Here is an 18,959-nt window from a genome sequence, read left to right on the forward strand (position 1 = left end):
GTTGGAAACTATAGTTTAGAAAGGGAAGAATATCTTGATTATATAAAGTCTATAAAAAAGGAAATACCAAGAAAATAAACCACCTACAACAAATGGATTAAGGAAGTGGATAGACATTTTTCAAAGAGAAAAGTACAAATGGTTAATACACATATTAAAAAGTACCCAAGGAACATTGGAGAAGAGAGGAATATAACAAGAAAGATAATAAGAAGCAGAAGATGAGGGAGTTTGCTGTAAGATAATCTCTCAGTAACATCAGAAACAATAAAATCTCACCTGACATGACTGCCTTAACATTTACTGAACAATGAGGACACCAGGGAACATGAAAAACTATATGTTAAAAACTCCATGAATCCTCAACCCTACACAGAAATCTATAGGGAACTGAGGAAAGCTAGGTGCAGGACACATGGCCTTTCCCAAGGAAGAGCACACCAATTGATTGTCCAGTGTTAAATGGTCACTTTTAAAAACATAATGCAATAAACACTGTACGGACTGAATAGATCACATAAGGAATATCTGTATATGGATATACATATATTCATGCAATAAAAATTAATGTCAAAAGAGATAATAAATTGAGGTTGCATGAGGAAAGGTATATGAGAGGACTTGGAGAACAGAAAGGGAAAAGGGCAATATTTTAATTAAACTATACACTCCAAAATAAAACAAAACAAAAAGTGCTCAACATCCTTAGCCTACCAAGAAATAAAAATTAAAAATACTTTGATATTGCTTCTTACCTAGTCATAATATCTGTTATCCAGAGAGCAAATGAAAATGTGGAGAAAGAGTTCCTCCCCTCCTCGCATTAACTTCTAGTCCATACGTAAACTGGTGCAGCCACCCTGAGAATAGAATCCTCCAAGATAAGAAGATAGAAATAAAGTATTACCTATAAACACCACTTCTGCCTGTCAACATGAAGGGCTCCAAGTCAAAATACTTCAGAGATGTTTAACATCTGTGTTCGTCGCTATATGCCACTACTCGCAAAAGCTAAAAAAATAAGTCATTCTTGACTTCTCTCAACAAAAGAATGGATCAAAATACATTGATTCACAAAGGTGGTTTATGAAATCATGACATTTTTCAGAAAAAAAATGGATGGATAAGGGAAGCACTGGATTAAATGAAAAAAAAAACTAGTCTGAGAGATAAATTGTTTTCTTTCTTATGTGGACTACATTAAAATTGTATGTGTATATATATGTGTGTGTGTGGGTCTTAAAAATACAATAGGGGCAGTGATGGGGAGGGAGAGGTCTTAAGGAAGGGAAAAGGAATATTTTAGAGGAGTAGCAGAATGTGTGAAAGGGAGCAATTTGACAATAGAAAGACCAATGGAAAGGACCAAAGGGAAGAAAGAAGTCCAGTGGATAAGGGAAGTGTGTAAGAACAAAATATAATGACATGTACTCATGAAGATGTCATATGTTACTTAAAAATAAATTTCGAAAACAAAAGAAAGATGTTTCAGTTAAGTTCTGGTATATAGTGTGGTAAATTGTGCAGTTTGGGGTATCTAGCAGTCACGTACACTTAAAAGAAGCACAGGTAATATGTAATGTTGGTTTTACAGAACACCAATTACTATCCATGTTTTGTGCTACAAGCTTGACCATAATCTCTTCTTAATCTTGTTCTCATGACGTTGCTAAATAAATTCTTATGTCTTCTCCATATCTTACATTGTAGGTTTACACGCAACTCATTCCCATACAGGGACAAGGCAATAATTCAGTAAAATAATAATTATTAAAATATTTAAAATTAAATAGCCTCTTAAAACTTTGGTAATATAAGAAAAACTTGTAACAGATTTCTTCTCAAAACACTTTAAAATTTAATCTGCTAAGGTTTTAGTTTACATAACATATTAATATAAAATCAGAACATGTATGTTACAAATTACTGCCTTTGGGGAACATAGTATTTCTTTAATATTTATGCAAAAATCAATTAGTTACAAAACAAATGGTATAAAACATCTCTCAATATGTGTATAATGCTCATATTTGAAAAGAAGTTATAGTATTTACTTCAAAATATATCTTGATAGATTCATTCAGACATTTGAAGGCATAATGTCAACCATAAAGTCTAACCACAATCATCATTGTATCAAAGGTATAGTGGGAAATGTGAAATAATACCATGTTTACACGTTATTAGCAAGTCGGCCTTTCAGTAGTATTGATTTTTCCATGAAGTGGGCAATTAAAATAAAAACTAAAGAGCAAATATCCACAAAGAAGCATGCAGATGGTTATTTGAAACTTTACAGACATTAAAGATTTCCCATTCCTTAGCATTTTCTTGAAGGCGAAATGGAATCCTGAAATCTGTTCTTGTCAGTTCAACAATACTTATGGACAAACGGTCTCTATAAAGACAGGACAGAATCAGGGAAAGAGGAAACAAGATGAACGTGTTTCTGCCCCTGCCCTGGGCCTGATGATTCCATCCTTTTTTTTTTCCTTTCAATTATCGGTTTGTACTTTTGTTTCAACTTCTCTGGCTGAAGAATTGATGTATAAATTGAGTAGTCCCTACAGGCTGAAAAACATAGGAGCTTCTTAATTAGTCAATCAGCCAGGTGGAGATGGGAAATAACCAATTTAGTGCAGGAAATTTTAACCAAATGAGATGTATGGTTAAAAAAAATAAAAAGGAAAGAAATACAGTTGAGAAAGTTTAACATGTCCACATAATTCCTAAAATGATTGAGGATTGATTAACTACATTGCTTTATAGAAAACAGGTGCTTTGACAACCCAGTGACAGCAGAAAACTTAAGAGCATTTACATTCTGTCTTATAGTCATAGTTTTTTTTTTTTCGTCAGGACTGCCAGACAGCTCCCAAATAACGATACAGAGGCAACATTCACTATAATTTTCTGGCCAATAGCTTAGGCTCTCTATTAACTATCTCTTAAAAGTTAAAACTCATACTTCTTATCTATGCTCTACAGTGTGATAGTACTCTTTTTTCTGCATGACATGTTCATCTTGCTTCTCTCTGTGTCTTTTGGCAACTCCTCATAACTCTGTCCTTCTTCACAAGGTCTTAGCTAGGATCATCCTTGTGGATTCCTAAAAATTTTTCTAGTACCAGGTTTCTTGCTAGCCCCATAATAGCTCCCTCAGTCAAAATATCTTTTTCCTTGCTCTCATCTCTGTCCTTCCTCCAACTCGACTATCCTGTTCCCTCAAGTTCTCCTCCCCCCTTCTGTTCGTCTCTTCCCCTCCCTTCTCCCCCAACCCCCATGGTCCCAATTTTGTCAGGAGATCTTGTCTATTTCCCCTTTCCCAGGTGGATCTAGTGCATCTATGTATGTTTTTCTTAGGGTTCACCTTGTTACTTAGCTTCCCTAGGATCATGAACTATAGACTCAGTATACTTTGTTTATAGCTAGTATCTACTTATGTGTGAATACATACCATGTTTATTTTCTGAGTCTGGGTTACCTCACTCAGGATGCTTTTTTCTAGTTTCATCCATTTGCACGCAAATTTCAACCGTCTTGTGCAGCAAAGGAAGTAAGATCCAGTGTTTCCAGAAAAGAGTGAAGGTCCATCAGATTCTGGCCACTTCTCCCACTGCACAGAAGCTAACAAGTACATAAGGACTTCTTTACACACCTAACTTCCCATATAAAGAGAAGCTGGTTATTACAATTGGAAAGTCTCCAATTCTTTGCAAACTAGAGTGTCAATTCGTGAGATTTATGCCTAAAGGGTACAATCTTGATGATAGCTCCGGGATTCAGTTTTTCACCTCTTTCTTTCACATTCCCAAGCCTTACCTATTTTGTTCTTCCCACATCCTAAAAACACATGACACTAAAATCCTAGTTCTCTCTGGTTCTATTTTGTTTGCTAGATGCTGTTGCCCTAGACTTTCTTCGCATGACTACATAAAATAAAATAGGGAAGAATTGCTTTTCTAGATTGCTAGTTGATTGTTCTTGACGTAGTGTGCCTTTTGCCTATGGCCTGGATGAAAGAAAATTTAGGGAAGTAAATAACTTCTTTTGTAAGCTGCTGTAGTGAAGGAAGATTCTGCCAGCAAGTGTTGTTGTAAGGAATAAAGGTACTGAGCACATAACCATGAAAAGCTGCTGCAGTAAATCATGATGATGTTACAATATTTAATTTTAATTTTTGAATGCATTAATATGATCATTTCTCATCAGTAGTGAGGCCTTGATATTGTGTTGGAAATTAGAAAGGGATACACCATTTATAATATGCAGTTAACATGATGGTACCTGGTTATAATAAAAAAAAAGAGTTTTAGTCTGCAAATGAGAAGTTATTGCCTCTAATTCTAGGACCATGGACAATTCACGGTTACCATTGTCATCAGCAAGATCATTATCATTACTGTGAATCATTCTCATCAAATAGCATTCACTTACTTCCTTGCTCACAAAAGATGCTGTATTATCATTCTCTGTTTATCTCAAACATGTGGGAAATAATGTTTTTTAGAGAAATTGGGATGTTGCGAGGATAAATGAGTTCTTGCAGGTGTATTTCATTGTACGCCAAAGAGGAGCTCCCAAAGAGTCAAGTGCGCATTGAATTTTTGTAAATTGAATCAATTTTAAATGTGCTGAGGGAACCTGATATTTAAAAGAATGGCGTAGCAAATCTTCATTGCAAGGATGTGGATTTAAAAAGACTCTAGTCTCTGATAAGAGTTTGCTAAACTTATATTTTTTCTTCCACTTTCTGTATTTCTTAAATAGGTTATGTGGTTTGTCCATTTTCATGGACACATCCTTACAAATCAAAGAGGATTTTTATTAATGTGACTATCATCATCTAGTTATTGTTGTTGATTTCCTTAGTATTTTCACTCTTCTTATTATATATAAGTTCAGGTAATTTTGTATTAGTCATATTGAGAGATTCAAATAATAAATCCTCAAAAAACACAGAAAAGCTTAGAAATAGTACACCTAATAGTTACCAAAAATACACTTTGACAAATTTTATTTGCCAACACACATATACACACACCACCACCACCATCACCACCACCACCACCACACCAGAGCTTTAGGGTTATGGGACAGGGGAAAAATGCACTGATGTTCTGAACAAATAGAAGTAGATGGCTATTTTCCTGTTGATCAGCATCCTCAAGTTCTCAGTGATGAGTCCTCTGGAAGGACAAGTCTGCATCACTTGCTTCTGCAGACTTGGGGATACCTGGCTGGCACTCGCTGGTTCCTCCTGTTTCTATCTCATTGCCAGGTAGCAGATACTGGATAGCAACAGTCACTTTCTCATAGTGCTGGGCAGGTTGTGTGACTTAGGACCCAAAAGCTCTGAGAAGCTGTCTAGTCTATCCTGAGGCAGCAGCACCTAAGGAAGTTGGCTATTGACACTGGTTTCCATGGAGACCCATGTGTGGATACCTTGACATGGAAGCATATGTTTTAGAAATTCATCTCTTTATTCTCAAATGTTCAACTTATACATGAACCAGCTGCAGCACTGCCGGTAAGCCGACTTCTCCAATGCCAGGCAGTGAAGGAACAGCACAGAGGCGGCTCCGCATGGGCGCAGGAGGTCCACTTGAAAGGATTGCCCATGGGAGCCTGACAATTCTAGAGCAGTGGTTCTCAACTTTACTAGCGCTGTGACCCTTTAATACATACAGTTCCTTGTTCCTCGTCTTGTGGTGACCCCCCCAACCATAAAATTATTTCATTGAAACTTCATAACTGTAATTTTGCTGCTGTTGTGCACTGCAATGTAAATATCTGATATGCATGTATGTAAATATATGATGTGATATCATATGTAGTATAAATATATGATATACATATCTGATATGTAACCCCTAAGACGACCATGACTCAGAGGTTGAGAACCACTACTCTAGAGGTTACTGGTGCTTTATTCTAATAGCCCTAAAACAAAACACAGCAGACAGCTCCATTTAGAGCAGAACCCCTCATTGTCAGCACAAAAAAACATTTTAAGCCAAATAATTCAGCCTTATAGGAGGGTTGCAAAGTGTCTTGCAAGACATCTCTAGCATCTCTTGCCACTGGATGCCAACAGCTTGAAGATGTAATCAGGGGTGGAGAAAATGGCTCAGCTGAGTCCAAGGCAAACATCAGCACCTAAGTTCAGATCACCAGCACCCATGTAAAACAAAAAAGCCAGCATAGGTCCAGCATGCCTAATCCCTAAAAGGGATACCTAAAATTCCTTGGCTAGTTAGTCTTCCCTGAAATGAGTGTTTTCCTTGCTTGAGAAGAGACCCTACCTTAAAACCCAAGGTGGAACAGTATTGGACAGCAACCTCTTGTTTCTGCATACATGCACACATATCATATTTACATTTGCGTATACCTAAATGAAGACTGTGAACACCATATATATAGAAACACGTTTTAATTTGAAACACGATGTATTAGCACAGAAGGGACATAAAAGATGCAACACTCATGCAAGCTAGGAGCTCCCAAGATGAGCTGATACCACACGGTGGTTGTGCAGCGTCACTACTGGGAAGCTAACCTCTCTTGAGCTGAGTGTGCACATCAATAATCCTTGTTTGGAGAAAAAAGGGTCAGTCCATTTTAGTGTTTAAACCACATACTTATTTAATGGCTCTTCAGACTAATGTAGAATTTCCACAAATGAGTTTGAATTTTAAGCTCTTAATATTTAAAATAGACAAAGAAATGCTCATCTGAATCTCTGTCTTGAGACTATGTGGATATGTATCCGACTTCTTTTCCTCCTTAATCCAGTAAAATGCCATTGTAATTTTGCCAAAACTATGTGTACTTGGATATTACTAGCCCCGCCTCTGAGACTTCTTTGAGGTAGAGGCTAGCTCACGCTCCATCTGTACCTTCTTTCTCTCCTTTCCTCCTCTTTCCACTCATCCTTCTAGTTTCCTTTCTATTGCCCTGATTAAAAAAACCCTCTGACCAAAAGTAACCTATGAGAGGAAAGGCTTTCTTTGGTCCGAAATTCCAAATCATATTCCATCACTGAGGAAAATCAAGACAGGAACTTGAAGTTGGACCTGTTTGCTATTCCAAATAGCTTTGTATCTGATGAAAGAACTCATTTTCAGCCAAAGAAGTGTAATAAATGAAATGGATAAAACCACTTGCTACTAGGCTTGCAAGCAAGCTTATACTTAGCTACCTTTCTTTCTTTCTTTCTTTCTTTCTTTCTTTCTTTCTTTCTTTTTTTTTGGTTTTGGTTTTTCGAGACAGGGTTTCTCTGTAGCTTTGGAGCCTGTCCTGGAACTCCCTTTGTAGACCAGGCTGGTCTCGAACTCACAGAGATCTGCCTGTCTCTGCCTCCCGAGTGCTGGGATTAAAGGCGTGCGGCACCACCGCCCGGCTTTAGCTACCTTTCTTATAGGACTCATGAGTACCTGCTTAGAGATGGTGTCACCCATAGTGAACTTTGCCCTTCTACATCAGCTGCCAATCAAGGCAAATCACCATAGACATGCTCACACGCTGATCTGATCTATGCAATCCCCAGTCAAGGCTTTCCTCTAAAATTGGCAGTTAAGTCTAGCTCTAACGAGGATATCTGTCATATGCAGGAACCTCCTAGTGAAAATACATTTTATATTCTTAACAGGAAAAAGAGTGGAGACACAAATATGTTTAACATAATAGCAAAATCTTTCATATAACAAAATATTCAATATATTTAATATAACAACAAAAATAGCTAGATTATATTTCCTAACATAGTCTTTTGCTTATAGATTTCTAGGTCTATTACTACCCTCAATTTTTATGCAGTACACTTTTATTTAAGAGATTTCTGTATCTATGTTCATAAATTTAGCTCTTACAATCATATCTAAAGGATGCCAGTTCTAGAGACACTAAGTAAAATTTCAAAACAACCCAGCTAGTAACAAAACAGGTCATTCTTTCTGACTAGATACTGAACAAGATATGCTTTCCGCATTATTAAATTCTCTTGGGGCTAGAGACACAGCTCAGCAGTTAAGTGTACTGGGTGCTCTTGTTGAGGACCCAGGTTCAGTTCCAAGCACCCGTGTCCAGTGGATGGTAACTATTTATACCTCTAGCTCCAGGGAATCCTACATCCTCTACTGTTACTGCCACATGTGTGAGCTCTCTGTCTCTCTCTCTCTCTCTCTCTCTCTCTCTGTCTCTCTCTCTGTCTCTCTCTCTCTCTCTCTCTCTCACACACACACACACACACATACAAATAAATCTTTTAAAATATTTTTATTTCCACCTTACTGCATTTGTTTAGACTATCTTTGTTCAGACTATCTTGTTACGGTTTCTGGACATTGCCTGTAGAGCTTGTTACCACTGTTTTTTTTAAGATTTATTTATTTATTAGGTATACAACATTCAGTTTCAGGAAGAGCCCCAGAAATGTTGGGTAAATTTATTAACTGAAGCACTTCCAGTCAGTCTGGAGACTATCCTATCCTAGGTCTCCTTGGGCATGTATTCTTAAAAGCCATATTTGATTACAGCATCAGAGAAATTCTGAGCTGAAATGAGTTCTAGCTTACTTAAACAGGGGGATTTCCAGACAGTGGCAAGGGATCCTGTCCTAGAATACTGTCAGAAAATTTGTTGGAGAACTTGATAAAGGCATGGATTTTGAAGAATGCTCTTGGGAGCGGCTGTGGGATAAAGCCAGTGAGTTTGCATTTTGGTTGTTCTTCATCAGTTTGCTTGTTTGAGATAGGATCTGAAGCCCAGACAGGTGCTTAACTGTGTCTCTGAGATGACCCTGAACTTCAGAGTATGCTACTTCTACCTCCCCAGTGTTAAGATTAGAGAAGTGTTTAAGATTAAACAATAGGTTTACGGGTATTTGGGCCTTGTTCAGGTTTTATGAATGCTATACTACACGTACATCCCCAGGTTATCTGCATTTTAAAACAAATATCTCTGATTTATCTATTTCTGGAACCACTAGTGTGATTTAGCCCTCTTATTTCAGAAATGGCCTGCTGAAAAGAAAAAAAAAAATCTAGTCAGAATCCCAGATCTCTAAACTCCCTGGCCTGCTGTCTTTCCTCCACCTCAGTTCCCATTTCCTTCAAGGAAATTGTTTCCCATTCCAGGATGGTCTGTAATAAATATCTTGTTGTTTTTGCTTGATTGCTGCTCTCTGGGTTTATGCATTGAAGCTAATTGATAAAACCTGATGATATGGTCTTCCCCAGATGCTAGGTCCGGTTCTATCCCACAGCTGAAAAACTCTGAGACATCCCAATTCAGGGGCTCTGCATGAAGTTCGCTGAACTGTTGACCCTATTTGTGTTTTAAAGTTTCAACCCATTTAATTTGCTAAAGTCTTAAACACAATTTCACGGTTATCACATCCTAATTGAGGATTTTCCTCTATCTCCCCTCATGTTGCTAGAGTTTTAATTTTATGCATATTGATTAAATGCTCAGAGCTCATGGCTATAAGATACAATTAGAAAATTATTCAAGAAAGCACAGGACGATGTGCTAGATATGTGTTTGCTTCTAAAGATTTTTATCACATATTAGTTTCTTGGTTTTCCCATTTGGAAGCTTCATAGCGGCTAGACGGAACCTGGCAACCTGTTCCAGCCCTGAGCCCTACTTCCCAATTCACATTCTTTCTATGATCCAGTGAAACACCAAGCTGTATGTTTGAATGAGGATGGAACTCTGGGAAACACGCCTAAATTCCCTGTAACAGGTGCGTCCTGAACACCAGAGACCTGCTGACAATGCTGAACCTGGCAGGACCTCATCCTCGAGGATCCCTGTCTGAAGAAGGGCCAACAACACTTCATTACGATGGCCCTTCAGAACGGATTGGCACTGAAGAAATTCCTGCACTAAGGCAACCATCATGCATGTGACCTCTAATATGAATGATGCCCCTTTGTATTATTTCCCCACCTGTCAGGGAGAGGCCATATTGTCCTGAATAACACGGGCACTTTCAACAGCATGAATTCTGTCTTTCCATCAGTGTTCTCACAAGCTTGCTTCAGAGGGAAGAATTAAAACAACCACCACAACAACCAGCAAACAAAAACCCCAGCACAGATGGTCTTTTAGAAAAATGACGAGGCCTTTTTCGTGGCACATTCAGGTGTTCCTTTCATCTGTACTGTAGCTTGTGTTTGTCATCTGCCCAAACTTTCTGCCGCTTTGCTCCATGAGTGGCAAACCCTTGACCATTCCCTTATTACTTAGGGTCTGCCTGTGTACTTCTTTCAGGGCCAACTTCTCAGGCCTTGAGAGTGGATGTATCTGCTTCTGCTGGGCTTTGTACACCACACCACACAGTGCTGATTGCACTGAATTGCATTTGTCTCTTGGTACATATGCTTTTCCCTCTGGACAGTTAGCTCTACAAGGGCTGGGCCATGTTTCAGTTGTCGTGACAGAGTTAAAGCGATGCAATGGATCTCTGTTTTCAGTTTCTAGCACAAAGCATCCCGGAATACTTTCCACTTTTTAAGTGATGGGACTGATGTTGGCAAGTTTTGTTAATTTTGTTATAATATTTCGTGCTGTCACAAACAGCTTCTGTGAGCCTTGGAAACTCCAGAATGGCAAGACTGACTCCTATATGCTAATGAGATGAGCAATGGCTCAGATTCTATAGAGCTTCAGTAACGGAGCTGGTTGTCAAAGGAGCTTACTCATGCAATTAGAACAGAACTTTCGTACTCACCCCACTCAAACACACACACAAACACACACACACACACACACACACACACACACACATGCCGACTAGGAAGATATGTGCTATAGACTGAGTCCAACCTTCAGTGATCAATGGTTTACATTCTCATAATGACATAACTGAACTTCTGCAAAACCTTAAACAAAAAGACACCTGGATGTCCCCTTGATCATCAAATTCATCCATGTGCTAAGAACGTGGTCCATGTCCTCCTCACAGCAACAGAAGCTCCATTGCCAGGCCCCAGAAATCCTGCTGAAGAGAATGAGGAAGGATCATGAGAGACAGAGGGGCAGGCATCACAGGAAAATCCCCAGAATCAGCTATCCTTGCTCATAGGGGCTCACAGAGATTGAGCCTGTAGCCAGGGAGTCTGATGGGACTGATCTAGGCCCTCTGCATATTGTGACAGCTATGTAACTTTGTCTTCTTGTGAGATCCCCTTACAGTGGGAGCAGGGGCTGTCTCTGACTATTTTGCTAGCTTTTGGACTCTATTCCTCATACTGAGTTGTCTTTCCCAGCCTTAATACAAGGGGAGGTGCTTCGTCTTACTGCAAATTGATAAGCCATGTTTGGTTGATATCCATGGGAGACCTGTCCATTTCTGAATGTAAAAGGAGGAGTAGATGGGGGATGTTTGGGAGATAGAGTGGGAAGAGAGGGAGGAGGAGAAACTGCAGTCAGGGTGCAAAATAAATAAATAAATAAAATTTAAAAAATAAAATTTATATGTGACTCCAAATGACTAGACCATGTCTTACAGTAAAGCATAACTTCTTAACAACACTCACAGATATAATCTATATATTCAGTAGCCAAAAATATGTTATGGGCATTTTCTTATCATTAAAAGATAAAAGGTCATTTTTTTATTAAGATACTCTATATTTCAAGTAAGTATAGGTTCTAGTCTGTTGATACAGTGAAACCTTTGAAGACTGTATAGGAAAAAGTAGCATAGCAATGTTCACCGTCCTGTGAGAGCTGGATTTGGACTTGCTCTGACTGTCTCAAGCTGGGAATATATGTACAAAGTTTCTATTTACAGAAAATTCTCATAACTGCCATACAAAACATCATATTCTGTGAAACTTTTTCCATTTCCATTCTTAAATCTTTCATTCTTAAATAGTTGGCATTTGATCCTTTTCAAACCCCTGCTCTGTTTTCCGTGATGTGTAACTTTCCTATCCTGCACTTGGACTTGGTTTCTTTCCAGTTGCCATTCTTGGTACCTGGACAGCCTGGGGAGAGGTCGCTACCCTAGGAGTAGTGTGTCTAACGTCATCTTTCCTGTTGCATCAGTTGTCCACTAAAGCAAGATGGACATTTTTCAGGGTGATGGGAACCTAGCCCAGGGCTCATTCATGTTAGGTAAGCATTCTATTAACTTAGCCACAGCCCTAACTCCGTGGTATCGTTTAAAGGCCTAATCTCTTAGCCCATTTTCAGGTGCATTGTTTACATCATCCTCCCTCTGTTGTTGATATTTTAACAAATACGTAAAAAATATTTTCAGCAGAAAGTCTATTATTTACATAATTCCTTGCTGGCACAAAGATGTTCTTCCAAATATAAAAAAAAGTAATTTAAGCCAGATTATTGCATTGGTCTTTTTGACTTTAAGTTACTTAAAGTAATTGTTGAAAAAAATCACATTTTTCTCTAGCTGTGGTGGCTCAGGCCTTTTAGTATCAGTATTCTGGAAAGTGGGGCAGATCTATTCTCTGTCAATTTGAGGTTAGTCTATTTTATATAGTGAGTTTCAGGCAAGTCAGAGCTGTATAGAAAGCCTGTGTTTCCAAAGCAAATCAACTAACAACAACAACCCCAACAAATAAATCACATTTTGGTTTGTGTGTGTGTGTGTGTGTGTGTGTGTGTGTGTGTGTGTGAAATGAGCACACAGCAACACAAATATGTACTTGTCATGTTTGCAGATTTGATCAATATGTTCATAGCCGGAGGCAATACTGTGTGCAGAGGTTAAAGTAGCTGTGTTCTCATAGATTAGCTTTTCTTAAACCAGTGGATCAGTACCTTGCTTCACACTTGGGTATAGATCTTAATGGTCTTACTCGTCTGAGGATGGTAATCGTAAGAGCACCAGCTCCCTTTCATGTTGCCCTGGGACTAAAATTTCTCTCTTGTTCCTTTATCTCTATTTCTTTGCCTTTCTAATAAAGACCCAAGCCTTTCTTTCCAATGCTTTTTGGGTTGTTTCTCTTGCTTCCTTTGCCATCATACAAAATTAGCTTACCTCCATTTCTTTTCTCTTGAGTGATCGTTGTGCTATGGGTGTGCAAGAAGTTATATTCTGTAAGGAAAAAGGAAAAAAAAGCAAACAAGTCTCTCGTGGATCAAGGCCAGCCCTTGTGCCTTCTGCAGTGCTTTACAAGGTGAAACCAGAAACAAGAAATTATTCAATTAAGTCTCTGTAGTTCACTGCTGTAGCAACAAATAGGCTATTTTGGAAGCAGTTCTCCACAGCCTCTGAAGGAGTATTCCCTCAGTACCAGTGAACAGAGTTGTGCCAAAGTACCAATTTTCAAGAGTATTCAACTGCAGAAATGACACTTCAATATGCGCAAAAGAACCTACTCTTGTTGTTTGCTGAGCTAGAAAGAAAGCTCCTTTCTCATTTTGGAAATCAATAAAGCTTTTTCCTCTTTTCCGTGCGTTCTTATAGAAAAAGCTACCTGTGCTTCTGAAGATAACTTGTAGAAGACAATTATTGAGATGGAACTAGCTCTGTTCTCCCTGTGGGAGGTCATCGTCAGCCTGTGGGTGATGAAGAGCGGGCACTCAAGGTGCTAGGCTCAAGGACCTGGGCTCTTATAAAGAGTTCACAATGGAGCTTGTTGAGCAAGTTTGTTCTAAAGCCCAGGGTAAGATCCCTTGTGATTCCTCATACCAGGTAATCACCAGATTACAGACAGGACGACAGTTTGAGTTATGGGATGGTGTTTGAATAGTAGTTCATGAGTCAACAAAGGACACAACCTGTATCCAAGGAAGGGATTGCTAAACACACAAGGAAATCACAGTCTGTGAGCAGCTGGCTCTAAGTGTAGCCCGACTTTGATGTGACCGAGAACATAACAAACAGCAGCCCTTGAAAGCAACATCACCATTCATGCAGCAGGAAGGGCCTCCTGGAGATTGACTTAAACATTGCCTCTTATTTTATGTGTTCTTTTGTCTTGTGTATTAGTTGCACTTTGTATTGCTGCAGCAAAGAACCATGACCACAAAGCAAGTTGGGAATAAAAAGGTTTCTTTGACTTTACACTTCCATATAACTGTTCATTATTGAAGGAAGAGGGGACAGGAACTCAACTGGGCAGGATCCTGGAGGCAGGAGCTGAGGCAGAGGCCATGGAGGGGTTTCTTCTTACTTGCTTCTCCTGATATGCTCAGCCTGCTTTCTTATAGAACCCAGGACCTATGGGTTTATGGATGGAACCATTCTCTGTGGACTGGGCCCTCCACCATTGATCACTAATTGAAAAAAATGCCTTAGAATTGTTCTCATAGAGATATTTTTTTCTACTGGGCTTCCTTTCCTCTCTGATGACTCTAGCTTGTGTCAAGTTGACACACAAAACCAGCCAGTACACCCAGCTGGTCATCTTATATTCAGGCTTCCCATATGTACATGGGTAGAAAACAACCCTTCAGTCTTATTGGGAGGACTAGATAAGATCACCCCCTAAAAAAACTGGAATATAGCCACATGGACAGGAAGCGTGTAAGGGGTAGTAGCATGCTGCTCTTCCATTGTACAGCGTCATGTCTTTTCTCAGAGTGGCAAACCTGCATACATTCTCCACTTTCTCTTATCATAAACATGGCCATAAGAAGTCACTTTTATTTAGTTTCACTATTCAGGTTTACTTCCTCACAGAATGGGTTATTAACCACATAATTATAGATGAGGCTGGCCTTGACTCACAAAGATCCACCTACCTCTGCCTCCTGAGTGCTTTGATTAAAGGCAAAGACATGCACCACCACCGCCTGGCTATATACTATATTTTTTAATTTATTCTTTAATTAATTAATTTTTGAAAAGAAAACAAATAATCCTTTTTTTATTGTACTTACCAATCCCAGTTCCCACTCCCTCATCTCCTACCTTTTACTCTCCATACTTCCCCACACCACCCCCATCCACTCTTCAGAGAGGGTAAAGACATTGCTTTGAGGAAGGTCCAAGGCCCACCCTACTATATCTAGGTTAAGCAAGATATCCATCCAAAGAATGGAAAGACACGCTTGAACACACACACAGACACAAACACAAACACATACAAACAAACAAACACACAAATCCATACCACCACCATCACCAACAACAAAATAATAGGAGTTAAAAGTCACTGGTCATTAATATGTCTCAATATTAAAGGATTTAATTCACCAATAAAAAGACACACCCTAACAGAATGGGTGGGAAAAAAGGATCCATCCTTCTGTTGCATACAAGAAACGCATCAAAGACAGTCTTCCTACCAACAACTGAGCTATCATATTTAGATATGGCCTAGCAACAGCAGGGCCTTCCTTCTGCCGTATCACCTTATTAAAAGTTTAACGTCTGTAGAGTTCTCCCATCCCCAGCTTAGTTATAAAACGGGAGCTGAATAGAAGTTTTAACTTTCATTGTGAGAAAACCCAAGTAATGAAGATTGTTTTTAATTAATAGTTACATTATGAAAGGTTGAATGTCATCATTTCTTGGAATTAGTTCACCCTTGTAACTAAGAACTCCAGAGGACGGGCTCGTGTAAAAGAAGGTGGTTTATTGAATTGACCTCAACAATATCTAGAGCTCAGCTGTTTTCATTCTTGTTCTAATCTTATAGTTTTAACTTTTTCTCATGATTTTTATCATGAAAATTAATATTATACATGAATGCATATTTGGATTTCTAAAATAAATACAAACTTAATATCTTATAGTTATTTCTAGAAATCAAAAGGCAACAGATGGGTCTTACAGCTATAATTCCAAAGTGTGCACAGGGTTGTTTCTCTTATGGAGAGTCAGTTGCAAATCTGATCTTGGGTCCTCTAGTGTCCAGAGGCTGCCTATATCCCGTGGCTGATGGTTGTCTTCCAGCATAGTATCATTCTGACTTCTCTGTTCATCATCATAGAAACTTCTGGAACTGTAACTTTGCCTACCTCTTTCATTTTAAAAGGGCCTTTGTTATAGTAGATCCACCCAACTATCCCGGGCAATCCCTCCATTTTAAATTTTCTTTAATAATTTACATACCACCCTGTTGTCACAGATAGATGACATACACATAGCTTCCAGAACTAGGATGTAGAGACCTTTAGAGGGACAATGGCTCACATCAATCTCACTGTAAGGTTTGCTCACCTTCTTCCAGTTAATTCCAAAGCAGTGTCAAATCCGTAACAAAACTTCACACACTATCAGCATGAGTATCGAAAATCTCTTCAACTCTCCCTGGCATGGTGCAGCAATGTGTGAATCTGTATTAGTGGGAAATTCATCTTTCTTGGGGTTATAAAAAATTAGAAGATGAATTATATGATTTCAAAATAAAGTGGTACAATAGGCATAGTAAATTAGTTATAGATACATTGTTCAAAAGTAAAAAAGTAGAAGGGAAAAAAAAAGTGAGTGTTTGGTCCCAAGCAGTTTTGAAAGCCAGCCAAGCAAATAAGAGTTGTTAACTCTACGTACAATTTTATGTGGTTTATTGTTTCCATACTTTTGGCTCATGGATTTTCTGTGTAAGTTCACATCTTTGTCCCTAGGAGCATCCTTTTTTTCTTACAACCATTAAGTTGTAAGGTCAATAGATTTTTGCAGCTCTTACCTACCTGTATAATATCCCCTGCTATCCTGCCAGTTTTCTGTTCCTTTTAGTTCAGTTTGGCAATGGTTTTCCCGTATGGTAGCCTCAAGACCCATGTTGGCCTCCCATGTACATATTATTAACCAGAGTCTTCCTGGTAGATCCTTCTTGGACTATTTTTTCTTCACTTTTTGCTTCAGCTCAGGCAGAGTAATGGCTCCACAAGTCACATGCCTAACCTTAAAGATGCCTGTGCTTGACTGAGTATTCTGATCCTTCGACCTTCACAAGGTATGAATATGATCACACAGTCATATGCATTACTCCTACTCTAACAGAGGCTTCCCTGACCTAAATATCCTAACTCCAGTATGCATAATAGAATAGACTGATATTGTCCTAATTGCCAAGAGTTCTGTGGATTTTATGCATGATATCTGTTCTTTTGGTGTCTTCCATCCCTCTCACATATTACTATAAGAAGAAATTCGGCCACATCATCAAGAGTTAGGTAATCTCCTCAGTGAATATCCGAGTTCTTCACAAGTTCTGCTTCTCACATAGCTGGAAAGTATAATACTGAATCTTATGTCACAGCAAACAGGATCTCTGTTCCTCATTTTCCTGTTAACCCTCACCATCAACACCTTTTTTGCCTATAGTTGACTCAGGTCAGAGCAGGCTTTTCTTATACTGCTCTTTAAAGTGCCCCTAGTCTCCATCAGTTGCCTAATGCCACAGTCATTTTGATAATCTTCAGCATTTTTTGTAGTATCTCTCCACTTCATAATATGAAAGCCTGTTTTGCCTTTCTGTTACTTCTTTGTAAAGCTACCACTATGTTACAGCTAAACTTAGCACATATTTGCTATCTTATAATTTGGAAGGTCAGATACCCAAAAGTGGCATTACATTGCTGTGACCCAAGGATCTTCAGGACTATATGTTTTGTAAAGGAGTACAATACGCTTGTCTTTTTCAGCTCTTGAATCTGACACATTCCTTGGCTCTTAATTCCTCCCAGTAACACTACCACTTTGCCTGAACTTCTGCTTTTGTGACATCTCTTTCTCTGAATCTCCCTGTTCTGCTTTTTTTTCTAAGACGTCATGCATTACAATGGGTCCCCATGGAAAATCAAGGGTGATCTCCTTATGCACTGGCCTTGGTTTTTCATCATATCTGTAGGTGCCTTTGTTAACAAATAAGTCAACATTAAGGACTGGAGGAAGAGGACGTAGGAATTTGGAGTAGAGGACTGTGGTCAGGAGATTTGGTGTTGGGAAGCCTAATAAGAGCTCCAAGATTTCTAGTTAGCCCTTACTCTGAATATCATACTCCTCCACAAATGATACCTGGATTCTCCTAATGTGCCTCCATGAGAATTCAAATGCTATTTTTTCCTATTGGGGGAGATGAGGGCTTCTTCACTTAGACTTTCTCTTGGGCTCAGATCTAAATTCATCATCACAATCAGAAGAGCAGAACATTTTGTGTGACTAATGTGACTCACGATCCGTTTTATCATTTCATGGTCAGAAATATGCAAGGATCATGCCTTCAAACTTCAGGAAGTGTGACCAAACACAGAAGAAGGTATTCCGAACTAACAAAGCAACCAAGTAAACAGAAACCAAACCAAGCAATTGACATTAAAATACATCCCTTAGGCCAGTAAGATGACTCCATATGTAAAGGCAGCTTAGACTGATGAGTGAGTTTGATTCCCAAGACCCCCATGCTGGAAGGACAAGAACGGTTTTCAAAGGTTGTCTTCTGACCTCTGCACATGTGCTGTCAGATAGGTTAATGCCCCCAATAAAATATTTAATGTAATAAAAAGTTTTAAAAAGTGAAAAAAACCTCCTCACTATATGATTGCAAATTAGACAGTAACAATAACTTTGTCATATTTATAGTTGCATATTTTATGTAGATAATATATAGACTGGGTGTATAATACAATTGGTTCCTTACACAAATGAATAAATTGTGGTTTATCACATTTTCAATTTCACATGATTAGATTTGCAGCAAATTGAAATTCATATTGCAATAGGTACCATCTGAGTAGATACTACTGTTTTTGCAAGTAAATTTCTAAACTGTCACATCAAAAGGATTCAAAAGCAGACCACAATAATGTGAGAATGGAAAAAAATGGGGGGAGAGTGATTAACTTTCTGAAGTAAGGTAAGATAAGCAATTCAGTTCCTCAACTGGAACACTAAAAAGAATTGCATGCTTTAAACTGGGCGTATCTTTTTGGTCTAATCTCAGAAAAATCAAGATTTCACATGGCTTCTCCACACTGTCTTACAAACATTTAACATGGTACATTTGGATGGAAGAAATGACGTACTAGCT

Source organism: Microtus pennsylvanicus, chromosome 4 (assembly GCF_037038515.1).
Source record: "Microtus pennsylvanicus isolate mMicPen1 chromosome 4, mMicPen1.hap1, whole genome shotgun sequence".
NCBI lineage: Eukaryota > Metazoa > Chordata > Mammalia > Rodentia > Cricetidae > Microtus > Microtus pennsylvanicus.